We start from the raw sequence: 13,754 nt of genomic DNA on the forward strand, positions 1-13,754 counted from the left end.
ATAGCCCCCTTCTAACTACGAATCAAAGCCACGTAAAATCGTTCACATTATTTAGGCCGGAGTCGCGGTCCAACAACCAGTAAACAGAGCAATGTAGCCTTTGGTGGGTTGATACTGCGAGCCTCAAAGAAGGCCCCTCTATTGAACCCGCCATCAATACTTAAGCATTTTAAACACTTTTATCAGGCATCAGTCTGGGGATTTATCATTTATGGCAATAATTTGAAGTTAGCGCACACAAGAAGTGAACAAACGAATCATGTTTCATACAAATGAAGAAATTGTGGCGTGCTACTCAGAAACGAGGAAGCCCACCTCGCTATTATGAACTGAAATATTGCTGGTGAACAGTCACCAGTGTACTGAGTGCACTGCGATGGAAAGAAACAGTTGGAGTAGTTTTGAACATCTAAACTGAGTTACCGTGAAGTCTGAATGTATTTAAACTGTGATGAAATAACCAGCAGTCTAATAAACAATCAATTAAACAAACAACACTTGATTTGTTGCTAACTCATTGTATTGAAAACGAAAAGCACAGTTACTGTTCAATCTGCAAACAGTAAAACGATTGAAAAATAATAATACAGTCAATAATGAACTGCCCTAGAGCAGTGAATTGTATCATCAATTCTAGAGAAAATCAAGAACAAGCCCAATGCATTTCGGGATGATTCTCATCCCTTCTTCAGGGGCAGCTGAAAAAAAAATGAAAACAAAAACAACATTGAAAACCATAGCTATGTACATACATGAAATTTTTGTAATCAAACATATACATTATGCAGCGTATCAAGGCACAAAGAATTCGCAACTGGCCTGATTCAAAACATTAGCAATTCAATGGAAAAAATAGAATGTTGCAGAAGTGCAGGAAGGAGTGAATTACTCTTAATTGTGATTGAAGAGTATATGCAAAAGTACCCAGGAGTAACCGTTGTTAAAAACGTATGGAATGGAAGACACCCGTGAAAATGAGACTGAGAAAAACGAGAAAAAGCTTGAGTTCTTACTGGTGTGCGAAGTGACGATTCAATGCGAAACTAACCAGAAGCGCCGAAGGCTGCAGGACACTGAGGTAAACAATGAAAATAATCTCAAAGCCAACTCGTAGTGAAGTAAATGAATGAACTGTGGACAAGACTGCACACGACTTACTTACATGCGGTGATGGTGAAATGCTGTGTCGCTATTATATAGCTGAGTCAATGGCTGTTCTGCTGTGTGTGAAAGCTCGGGCTGGCTGTGGGGTAAGAGAGAAAGAAAAAACGGAATGTAACGAGGAAACGAAAACGACTAATGCTCAGAGTTGGAGCCGAAAAGGAGAAGGGAGGGTAGGAACGGGGACTTACCCATGAACTGTGTTGGACCCTGCATGAAAGATGTTGAGTCCTCAGGTGCTGTATTCGGGCGGGAATAAATCTGCCAACGGGCTGCTGAATGCGTGAACCTCCAGGAGGAACGGTAGTCAGGAAACTGACTGGCTGAATATTTAAATTAGACGAACTGCGTGAACACGTCCTGACGGACGTGATGAAGATCAAAAGGGGACTGAACAGTGAGACTCTGCCGGGAATGAAACTGTTAATGGTGAAGTGTGGAATAAAGTTAACATGGAAGAAGTAAAAAAAAGGAGATAAAGGGATGTACGCGTATGGGTGTGTATGGCTTGAGTGAGTAATTCATGAGAAGCTGAAAGGACGCTGTGGTGTAAAAAATAAAATAAAAAATCCATGTGCCTGACAAATGATGTACCTGCCAGAACGTAATGATGTAATAAATGAAGAACGAGGAGGAAGCTGGTGATTAGTTAAGAGACGCTACTGAAAAAGAGGGTGATCTCAAACGAGGAAGAAGCTGAGTGAAGAAAAAAATATAAACAGAGGAAAAGAAGTTTTTATTAAAAAACGGAGATGTGATGGTGTCTGATAAGACAATGTTGCTGAATGGAGCCAAAGGAGGGCTATTTAACGGCTTGTGGAAAAGGTTGAATGAAACATAGTGAAGTGCCCAAGTGAACCAAGTGGGAAACGTGGAAAAGTGAAGCACATATTGAATTGCTTAGTCTGCTTCAGACGTACAATCTAAAGGCAACGACAGAATCTGATGCTCTTAGAAAACGAGACTGAAGAAATAATGAGACCAGATGAACACATGGTATCCCTTGCCATAAAAATAAAAATAAATAACCAGAACCCAGGTACTGAGGGTGCAGCTTTATAGAAAGCATTGCATCTCTAATCTGTCATTGAGACCAAAGGGTGTTAGGGTCTGTAAATACTTGATCCACCACACTTCTCTCTGTGAGAGTAATTTGTCTGTGTTGATCTGAGTGCTGCGGGGCATCATCTCTAGTATGGTGAATCTGAGTTGTGCGATGGTGTGGTGATGTTCTAACCAATGTGAAAACAAGGGAGATTTGAGGTTGTTAGTGCGGATTGAACTTTTGTGTTCTGAGATTCTGGTTTTAATTTTACGGGAAGTTTTGCCAACGTACATTGAACCGCAGGGACATTTGATAGTGTAGATGACGTTGGTACTGTCGCAGGTGCCAGTGTATCGGAGTTTAATGGCTTTGCCTGAACGCGGATGGTGGATGACGCTACCAGTGATTACGTTGTGGCAATTGACACAGTTATAGCATTTTTGCATGCCCTTGAACTCTTCACGATCAATTATGGATGATGTTGATAAGATGTCTTTGATGTTTTTTACTCCGGGTAAAAGCAAAGATGGGTTCAGTAGAGTAGAGATCTTTGAAGAAGATGGGAAGTGTTAAAACAGGAACCAGATTTCAAAGATCTCTACTCTACTGAACCCATCTTTGCTTTAGCGTCATCCACCATCCGCGTTCAGGCAAAGCCATTAAACTCCGATACACTGGCACCTGCGACAGTACCAACGTCATCTACACTATCAAATGTCCCTGCGGTTCAATGTACGTTGGCAAAACTTCCCGTAAAATTAAAACCAGAATCTCAGAACACAAAAGTTCAATCCGCACTAACAACCTCAAATCTCCCTTGTTTTCACATTGGTTAGAACATCACCACACCATCGCACAACTCAGATTCACCATACTAGAGATGATGCCCCGCAGCACTCAGATCAACACAGACAAATTACTCTCACAGAGAGAAGTGTGGTGGATCAAGTATTTACAGACCCTAACACCCTTTGGTCTCAATGACAGATTAGAGATGCAATGCTTTCTATAAAGCTGCACCCTCAGTACCTGGGTTCTGGTTATTAATTTTTATTTTTATGGCAAGGGATACCATGTGTTCATCTGGTCTCATTATTTCTTCAGTCTCGTTTTCTAAGAGCATCAGATTCTGTCGTTGCCTTTAGATTGTACGTCTGAAGCAGACTAAGCAATTCAATATGTGCTTCACTTTTCCACGTTTCCCACTTGGTTCACTTGGGCACTTCACTATGTTTCATTCAACCTTTTCCACAAGCCGTTAAATAGCCCTCCTTTGGCTCCATTCAGCAACATTGTCTTATCAGACACCATCACATCTCCGTTTTTTAATAAAAACTTCTTTTCCTCTGTTTATATTTTTTTCTTCACTCAGCTTCTTCCTCGTTTGAGATCACCCTCTTTTTCAGTAGCGTCTCTTAACTAATCACCAGCTTCCTCCTCGTTCTTCATTTATTACATCATTACGTTCTGGCAGGTACATCATTTGTCAGGCACATGGATTTTTTATTTTATTTTTTACACCACAGCGTCCTTTCAGCTTCTCATGAATTACTCACTCAAGCCATACACACCCATACGCGTACATCCCTTTATCTCCTTTTTTTACTTCTTCCATGTTAACTTTATTCCACACTTCACCATTAACAGTTTCATTCCCGGCAGAGTCTCACTGTTCAGTCCCCTTTTGATCTTCATCACGTCCGTCAGGACGTGTTCACGCAGTTCGTCTAATTTAAATATTCAGCCAGTCAGTTTCCTGACTACCGTTCCTCCTGGAGGTTCACGCATTCAGCAGCCCGTTGGCAGATTTATTCCCGCCCGAATACAGCACCTGAGGACTCAACATCTTTCATGCAGGGTCCAACACAGTTCATGGGTAAGTCCCCGTTCCTACCCTCCCTTCTCCTTTTCGGCTCCAACTCTGAGCATTAGTCGTTTTCGTTTCCTCGTTACATTCCGTTTTTTCTTTCTCTCTTACCCCACAGCCAGCCCGAGCTTTCACACACAGCAGAACAGCCATTGACTCAGCTATATAATAGCGACACAGCATTTCACCATCACCGCATGTAAGTAAGTCGTGTGCAGTCTTGTCCACAGTTCATTCATTTACTTCACTACGAGTTGGCTTTGAGATTATTTTCATTGTTTACCTCAGTGTCCTGCAGCCTTCGGCGCTTCTGGTTAGTTTCGCATTGAATCGTCACTTCGCACACCAGTAAGAACTCAAGCTTTTTCTCGTTTTTCTCAGTCTCATTTTCACGGGTGTCTTCCATTCCATACGTTTTTAACAACGGTTACTCCTGGGTACTTTTGCATATACTCTTCAATCACAATTAAGAGTAATTCACTCCTTCCTGCACTTCTGCAACATTCTATTTTTTCCATTGAATTGCTAATGTTTTGAATCAGGCCAGTTGCAAATTCTTTGTGCCTTGATACGCTGCATAATGTATATGTTTGATTACAAAAATTTCATGTATGTACATAGCTATGGTTTTCAATGTTGTTTTTGTTTTCATTTTTTTCAGCTGCCCCTGAAGAAGGGATGAGAATCATCCCGAAATGCATTGGGCTTGTTCTTGATTTTCTCTAGAATTGATGATACAATTCACTGCTCTAGGGCAGTTCATTATTGACTGTATTATTATTTTTCAATCGTTTTACTGTTTGCAGATTGAACAGTAACTGTGCTTTTCGTTTTCAATACAATGAGTTAGCAACAAATCAAGTGTTGTTTGTTTAATTGATTGTTTATTAGACTGCTGGTTATTTCATCACAGTTTAAATACATTCAGACTTCACGGTAACTCAGTTTAGTTGTTCAAAACTACTCCAACTGTTTCTTTCCATCGCAGTGCACTCAGTACACTGGTGACTGTTCACCAGCAATATTTCAGTTCGATTTATCATTTATAACAGAGGTAATCTAACTATCCCTGACCCCGGAAGGTCAGGAAACTCCATTTTTAAGCAAGCCCTCTAATTCATTATGCAGTCAAAACATTGTACTTTCAAACACTTTTATTCACCAGAAGCCTAGCCTCAGAACCCATACTTGAGGTAAGCACATTAGGCTTTGAAAGCACTTTAATTTATTGCACTTTAGGCTTTGAAAGCACTTTAATTTATTGCACTTTACCTTCGCTCTGTATTGGAATGAATATTGGGGGCAGAGTCAGCATTCCAGACACTGAATGGCGAGCACTCTCTCCCTCCCTTACTTTTAACTGTTGTTTTTAATACGCTATTTTGATTTATGTCCTATTAGCAATTACTTGGCAGTAGCCATTTATATATTGTGCTTGCCAGGTATATGGGGGTTCTATTGTAAGGATTTTAATTCATTGTACAATAAAGAATGTATCTATCTATTTAACCATCTTACTGCTGTCAGTTGCGGGCAGGACCACTTTGAAGAAGATGGCTGCTCTGCCACCTTTTCTATATTACTTTGCCACATTGTAAACCTGCATATCAAAAGTCATTTCCAAGAAAATAGATACACATATTTTCAAATAATATATATATATATATTTTTAAAACTTATTGTTATTGCCATTTTCATATTTCACACATTGTACATCATACAAAGCTTTCAAATAGACATGTCAGATAGTACATCCAGTGGTGATACATATCAACTGTATATACTGGGGATTCGTCAACGGGGAGCATAAACAATGTACAGATATATCGTGATGTATATACCCTGTTGTCTCAGGTTCCAGAAATGGCATAGGCACTGGGGTGTAACGTAGACATAAACTAGGGGACAGGCATGGAAGAACATATCCAGTTACGCTAACGAGGGTATGAAACGTCGTATGGGTAAGGCACCTCCGTGACTCATGATTGCCTATCCTATTTGGTTCGACCTAAAACTGCGATAGCATACCTGATGCTGGGGCCAGTTACGCTAGCGAGGGTATGAAACATCGTATGGGTAAGGCACCTCCGTGACTCATGATTGCCTATCCTATTTGGTTCAACCTAAAACTGCGATAGCATACCTGATGCTGGGGCGTGTTATGAGCGCATGTGGCCGGGATTTCGAGAGATTAGTTGGGTAGGGCCTGTGACTGCGTGTGTACGGCTGACGATGTGGGTGGGCCGTCCGTTGGGTCTGCTCCCGGGGATAGCTGTCTGAACTGATATAATAGCATCGCCCATTCCATTGATATAGGGTGTTTGCGGACCCCTCTCACCTCCTCCTCCCGCAATGTCTCCTCCTTCGCAGCCGCCCATTTGTGTGTAGCTCCCACCCAAGCCGCCAACGGTGGACCAGTGGGGGAACGCCAATGCATGGCGATGCTGCGTTTGGCTAAGAGCACTGCAAGGGAGAGGAAGCGAGTCCGCACCCTGTGCTGCTTACCTCTGCGAAAGATGCCTATGGCGCTGGCCTCCCATGTATTCATGTAGGTTAGCCCTGTGAGGGTACCCAAAGCAGTGTGAATGTGGTGCCAGAAAATTTTAATGATGGAGCAATTCCAAAACATATGTCGGAAATCTGCATTCCGTTCATGGCATCTGGGACATAGGAAGTGAGTGTCAGGGTAGAATCGTTGGAGGCGTGCAGGTGTTAAATAGGCCCTGTGCAGGATGTAATATTGAATGTTCTTAAAGCGTGCGTTTCTAGAGACCTTCTTAGGGTACTTCAAAGCTCTCTCCCACTCCGTCTCATGGAGCAAACGCACGATTTCAGCCTCCCAGGTGGCTCGCAGGGTCTCCAGTGGCTTATTAGTCAGTTCCCGTATGGCTTTATAAAGCCATGTAGTTAGATGGCACCCTGCTCCATGTGTAGAATCGTGTGGATAACTGGATGTGTGTGTGATTCCCCTTTGATTAGGTCCTGATACGGTCGGTAGCTATCTAGGAGTTGGCGGTGAAGCAGGAATTGTCCCGGGGGAAGATCGTACTCCTCCACAAGGCTATGGAACGGTCTTAGTTGCCCGTCATCGAAAAGGGACTCCACCTCTGTTAAGCCACACGATGTCCACATGCGTAGTGCGCTATTTGTGTAGTAGTGTTCCTGTTTGGGCCATCCCACCAGGGTGAGTAGAGGGGAGTACAATGGGGTCCCCGGGGACATGCGGTGTATCCGCAGCATGCACCTACGTGCCACTGATACCTGTAGAGGGTATGTGCGTTTTGGTTTAGTGCCAGGGAGGAGTAGGCGACGGATCTCCGGAACCGATATCCGTCCTGCGATGGTGTGAGTTTCCACAGTATACCTGTCTGCCGTCCAGTGAGACAGCCATTGCAGCTGTGCTGCCAAGAAGTAGGCCTCGAAGGAGGGGGCTCCCAAGCCGCCCTGTGTGGTGGGCAACTGCAATTTTGTCAGGGCTATTCTGTGTCTGGCGGACCCCCAAATGAGTGCACTGAGGAGGGAGTCTAGGTCCCGAAAAAAGGCTCTGGGCGGGATTACTGGCAGATTGGTAAAGAAATACAACAGTCTTGGAACCATGATCATTTTGGCCAATGCCACTCTCCCAATGGGAGCCAATGGAAGACTCTTCCAAAATCCGACCGTAGCCCTAATACTCGCCAATGCCCTGTTATGGTTACCCTCGAACATATCAGTGGAGGAGTGGTAGAGACGGATCCCGAAGTATCGAGGGGCCTCCGCACACCAGGGCACCCGCTGAGCACCCAGTCGAACCTCCTATGGAGGCAGATCCGGATGCAGTGGGTATATCGTGGACTTATCCCAATTCACCCGTAGTCCCGAGGCCGCGGTAAATTCCGTCAAAGTGTCCCAGAGGGGAGTCAGGTCGTCCGTGATGTCCCGCACATAGATCAACAAGTCATCAGCGTATAAGGAAACACTATGCACTGTGCCTGCTACCGGGATGCCCCAGCTCTCCCCTTCCCGTCGAAGTCGTATGGCGAGAGGCTCCACCGCCAGAGCAAAAAGTAGAGGGGACAACGGGCAGCCCTATCGCGTGCCCCTCTGAACCGCAAACTCCGTCGATATGTACCGGCCTAGGAGTATCCGCGAAGTCAGCCCGGTGTACAGTAGGCGCGTATAAGCTAGGAGGGTGGGCCCAATGCCCGCTCGCTGCAGCACGGGAAACAGAAACTGCCATGTGAGGGAATCAAAGGCCTTCTCAAGATCTAGGATGAGACAAGCCGCTCGAGGGTATATCCCCTTTACCTGATCCTGGATGTGGAAAACCCGACGTATGTTCTGGGACGTGCATCTGCCGGGTATAAATCCGCACTGATCCGGGTGGACCAGGGAGCGTATGATTTGCACGTATCTATCCGCCAGTGTCTTCCCGAGGAGTTTGCAATCGGCGGACAACAGCGATATGGGGCGATAGGAGGCCATTTGCTGCGGGTCCCCATGTGGTTTCAGGAACGTCACAATTACGGATTCTCGCATGGATTTCGGTAGTTCTCCCTTCTTCAGTGCCGCCGCAAACATCTCTACCAATCGAGGGACTAGGTGCGCAGAGAATGTCGTGTAATATTCTAAGGGGAACCCATCTAGTTCCGGAGCTTTATTTCGGGCTAGGGCATGCAGGGCCCGTGTCACATCTGCCGCGGTTATTACGGTGTCTAGAGCCTCCCTCTCTGTCCTCGTAATTGTTGGGATAGGTAGAGGATCAAGAAATTGATCCACTACAGTTTGTGGGGTAGAGGCAGGGTCGTTATATGTCTCCGCATAGTAGTCGCGGAAAGCCCCAAGAATCCCCGCCTGGGAACGCACTAGCACCCCCCCAGGGTCCAGTATCTCGGTAATGGGCTTGACGTCCGTGTCCTGTCTGGCCAGCCACGCCAAGAGAGTGCCCGTCTTGTCTCTCTCTTTATGCATCCGTGTAGCATATGATCGGAAGTTGTACCTTCGTAAATCCGCGGAGGCAGCTTGATAGGCGGTTTTTGCTTCGGCTATACGCCGCGTCTCCCCCTCGGATGTGACATCCCGTTTGGTGAGAGTCGCCAAGCGTTGCTCCGCCGTGGTGAGAGTCTGTTCTAGTACACGCTTAACTCCCATTATTTGCTTCAAGCACTCTCCCCGGGCCACCACCTTAAATGCATCCCATTCCACTATCTTGGATGATGCTGTACCCGAATTGCGTGTGAAATAGTCTTGGATGCTACTCTCCTGATCGTGCCGGAAGACCTGGTCCGACAGACAGTCCCGCGGTAAGCGCCAGGTGGGGACCGGCGGGTGTGGGGGCCGCCAGTGTAACTGGAGAATGTGAGCATCGTGATCGGATATGATCCTGCCCTAGTAGTCCGTGTGGGTAATCTTGGGCAATATAGTCGCCGAGCATAAAAAACGGTCAAGACGGACGCGCAAATTGTGTGGGATGGAGTGGAAGGAATACAATCGGATCAGGGGGTGGCGCAGTCGCCAAGCATCGGTGAGCGAACAATGTGTAAGCCAAGCCCGGAATCTGTCAGTTTGCTTATGTGCCGGGGAGTGCGGTGGAGGGGGGTGTGAGCGGTCAAGGTTCAGGTCGAGCGTGCAGTTATAGTCTCCTCCCAGGACCCAGGGTATGGATTCAAATAATATATATATATATATTACAAAATTAATTATTATACAAAATACCTTAAATACAAATAATTCATATCTAAATTATTTTTAAAAAAAACAATACATAATTAACACAATCAATTATCCAATAAACCAATTATTAAATATAAAATGTATTACCATATTTTTAACATCACCTATTCTATAATTTAACAAATGTTATCAATAATTACCTAATTGGGGGCGTGGCTAGCAGCCGAGGCGAATGGCGGCTCTCTAGCGAGGCTCCCCAGCCCTCACCACACATCCTGCACTAATCCTGTTCAAAACCATGTGCTGATCGAGGATCTACGAAGTTGGAAGGTTCCCGCATCAAGTAGACCCCGAAAATTGCACAGCGAAGCCTCAAGGTGAACAAACTGCGGGAAAAGAGTTGCGACCGAGGCGGACTGGAGGCACAAGATGGCGGCACCAGCGTAGACTAGAGGGCGAGCTCTGGAGCCCTGCGACTGTTACGGGCTTCCAGTAACTCCTGCGGCGTGATCGGAACATAAAGGAAGCAGGGGGTGGCCTGAGCGCTGAAGCGCGGACTCCGAGCGGTGACGAAATTAAGGCCCTGGCGGGACCGGAGCGAAGTGCCTAAGGGATTCCTTATTCCCCTTCTTGAGGACTCAGAACGCCTGAAGGTAGAGGGTGACTGCCAGGAGACCCCGGATAAACGGTCCCCACCCTTCAGACATACCAGGATTGCGGGCGCATATCGGGTGACGCACTGGGGGCAATCACGGGGCTGCTACCCCGTTTAAGGAGAGAAGGGACACCCCGAGCTGGACCAGGTGCTTCTGGGGGAGTGCCGGCCCCATGGGCGGCCTGCTGCCAGAGAGACGGCCCTGTTGCTGTAGTGACGCAGTGACTTGGGAGCCCCGGCCTTGCCTGACACACTGAGGCCCGGCTCCATGCTACAGAGATCGCAGGGATTCTACTGGTTAATACAGTGAGGCGGGGAACAGTGACAGAGTTGTGCCAATCGCGGTCCTCAGGAAACCCGACAGGCCGCCGGTGGGAATGTTTTTACCACTGGGCAGGCAGCGGAGAATACTGGGGCCGGTCTCGGGTAGTGGACTATGTCCCCAATCCGTGGACCAAAAAATGGCGAGCGGCAGAGATCCTAAGGCGTCAGCCCAAAACAAACTTGCAAAATTTGCATGGTACAGGGCAGGCGACGAGCAAGATAAAGTGCAGACAGAAGCTCAAGTTACCAGAAGCATCCCTGATCCCCAACCAGATCTCACGCTCCATGACATCATGGAAGCTATCACGGGAGTGCGCACCTCCCTGGAAGCCCGCATTGACTCTGTGAACGTGGAAGTGTCGCTACTCTGGGCAGACTTTCGTAAAATGGATGCCAAAGTCAAAGACCTAGGGGACACGACGGCCGCATTACAGACGGACACCTCCCAGCTTCAAAACCAAGTCAGCGCACTACAAGCTCAACAAGCTGTGATGGCAAAACACCTGGATGATTGTGAAGGGAGGGCACGGAGAAACAACGTTCGTATTTCGGGGGTACCGGAACGCGCAGAGGGGCTTGCGGCAGACCTCTACGTGGAAGAATTGATCACAAAACATCTACAGCCCAAATGGCTTTCAAGCTATTTCTCAAATGAAAGGGCCCATCAAGTCCATGGGGGCCGCCCTAGGCTGGTGGCCCCCCGCGTCTGCTCATCGCCCGTGTCTTTAACTACAGAGACCGGGACATAATCGTGCAGACAGCAAGAGCTAATCCTCCACTCAAAATAGACAATAGTGTGGTCACATGTATCCCGGACTTCACGGCGAAGGTCCAAGCTCAACGGCGCAGTTTTTTGGCGGTGAAAAAGGAACTCCGTGACCGTGAAGTGAAATATGCCATGCTATTTCCGGCGAAGCAACGGGTAGAAGCTGAAGGGAAGACGTGGTTCTTCTCCACACTGGTGGACGCTTGGGAGAGGATGGATGGTTGGCGTAGAGTGGGGGGTCCACGTAGGGGTCGGAATGGCGGGCCCCGACCACACAACTCCATCCAAGGGACGGAGCAGGCAGAAGGCCTAACCCAGGCTGAAAAAGGAGAGATGACACGCAGAGGAGCAGATCGATCCCAGACTGAGAACAAAAGCATACTGTTTGCAGAGAAGTGACTAAATGGGGCTGGTGAAACTGGGGGGATCTCGGACACTTCTCCTAATTGAGGCAGAAGTATGGGCCTCCGACACTAAACTGAGTAACACAATGGTTCCCAATTATGGCGAGGGAGTGAGAGCTGCTAGCCAACACCCTTGAGTACTCTGGGGGGGGAGAGAGGCACTCTGCCTAGTTGGGGAGTGGGTAGTTCTGAATCCACTGGCAGGGAGGCAGGGAGGGGGGAGGGAGGACAGTTTGCAGTGGGGGTTGGGAGAGTTTTGATTGTTTATGTTTACAAGTCACAGGTTGATTAATGATGTATTTCATATCTACTATAGACAGTCACCTTGAAGGGAGCGGAGTCGTAACCTGGGTTGCTATGGGTGTTCACATTTGTTTACGCAAGTATTTATTTCGTTATTTATTTATTTAAAGAGTTTTATATATGGCGCTGGCTAGACCCGAAGGTATCAGAGCGCTTTACATAAGGTTCCACAAAGTTGCAAAAATTACATCCGTTACAAATTACATAATATACCAATGAAAACAATTAAGTAGCATAGAGGACGAGGTTTGTGGAGTGAAGAAATGTAAGGGGGTAGGAAAAAGGAGTAGGGGGAGATACGTCGGAGAGACAAAGGGAACGTCTGTCCAAGGACCAGCTGGGTAGGTGAGGGCTGAGGGGGAAGTCCATAGCCCATCTCCTCAATAGCTATCAGGTAGCTTCACCGGGCATCAGCCAAATAGCTAAGTCTCCACGGAAAAACATTAAAGAAGACGAAAAGAAAGGAGCATTGAGGGAGAAGGGGGAGCGGTGTAGGGGTGGGAGGGAGGTACGACGGAGAGACTAAGGAAAGACTGTCCAAAGCCTGGCTGGGTAGGTGACGGCCGTGGGGGAGTCCGCAGCCCATCTCCTCTTTAGCAATCAGGTAGCTTCACCGGGCATTGGTCAAATAGCTAAGTCTCCACGGTCACGGGAAAGATCCCAAAGTAAAAGTCCAGAAGGGTGAGCAGGATCAAGGTCAGGAGAGGGCTGTGATCAAGATCAAGGTCGTATGCCAGTTTTAATGTCCAGGAGTAGTAGAACATTATGGAGCAACCCACTGAGGCAGCCATCTCGAGGTCAGGCACGGGGATTGTGTCCTTGATGTATGAAATAAACCAGTCGGTCCCCCATAATCTCAATAACTCGAAATGCAAAGGGGGTGTGAGCTATGCAGTGGTGCGGCAAGAGGACAGGGCCCGTGTTCGCATGTTTTAAAAGGGGGCGAGTGTGTTACTTCCCCTCCAGCCGCAACTGTAGCTCAGAGGTAGAGAGGGCAAGTGAGTAGAATAATGCGCAGCGAGCACCCCAGGGTGCTTAGCTGGTAAATCGGGATGTGGGCCGAGGTTAGGGGCCTTCTCAGAAGGACAGAAACGTTGGTCAGCGGCATCAGAAAGCATTCCTTATCCCCTTGATGATCAGGATGGTGCCCACGATCACACCAAAGATCCCCACAGCTAGACCCAAGTCGCACAACACAGTCTGTGCCTCTTCAGATGGTTGCTGGGGCACTTGGGCACATCTCTGCAGCATCGAGGCAGATCGATCCGCCGGGGGGCAGTGCCTCGAAGACCCCCTCGTAAGCTCTCTGGATCGGCACCGTGCCGGCCGCCATGACAGGGTCAGGCACATCAGGCAAATCCCCGGAGCGCTGCCAAACCCTGTTCGCAGCCCGGTAGTCCGGGGCCAGATGCCTCCCGTTGCTCCCCGGCACTGTTGGCCGGCATGCACCTTATCCCGCCTCACCAGCTGACCAGGCAATGTCCTCCTGCATTGCGGGGGCTCTCCCCGGCATTCCCCGGCTCCGCGCTCTCTTCTGCGGGAACCCATGACTCGTTCACCATACCCGCGGGGGTCTA

The 13,754-nt window shown here is 47.7% G+C and overlaps 2 long non-coding RNA genes across 2 annotated transcripts; one reads left to right on the forward strand and one right to left on the reverse strand.

Moving 5' to 3' along the window:
* Positions 1-593: 593 nt before the first annotated feature.
* On the reverse strand, positions 594-1,244 carry LOC146860007 (uncharacterized). The gene is made up of 3 exons (XR_014979080.1): positions 1,163-1,244; positions 1,014-1,073; positions 594-698 (listed from the first exon to the last, which is right to left on the reverse strand). It is a non-coding gene; the product is annotated as an uncharacterized LOC146860007 (long non-coding RNA).
* A 2,946-nt stretch (positions 1,245-4,190) lies between these two features.
* On the forward strand, positions 4,191-4,839 carry LOC146860008 (uncharacterized). The gene is made up of 3 exons (XR_014979081.1): positions 4,191-4,272; positions 4,362-4,421; positions 4,735-4,839. It is a non-coding gene; the product is annotated as an uncharacterized LOC146860008 (long non-coding RNA).
* Positions 4,840-13,754: the final 8,915 nt, after the last annotated feature.

This window comes from Triturus cristatus, chromosome 3_1 (genome assembly GCF_964204655.1).
Source record: "Triturus cristatus chromosome 3_1, aTriCri1.1, whole genome shotgun sequence".
Taxonomy (NCBI): domain Eukaryota; kingdom Metazoa; phylum Chordata; class Amphibia; order Caudata; family Salamandridae; genus Triturus; species Triturus cristatus.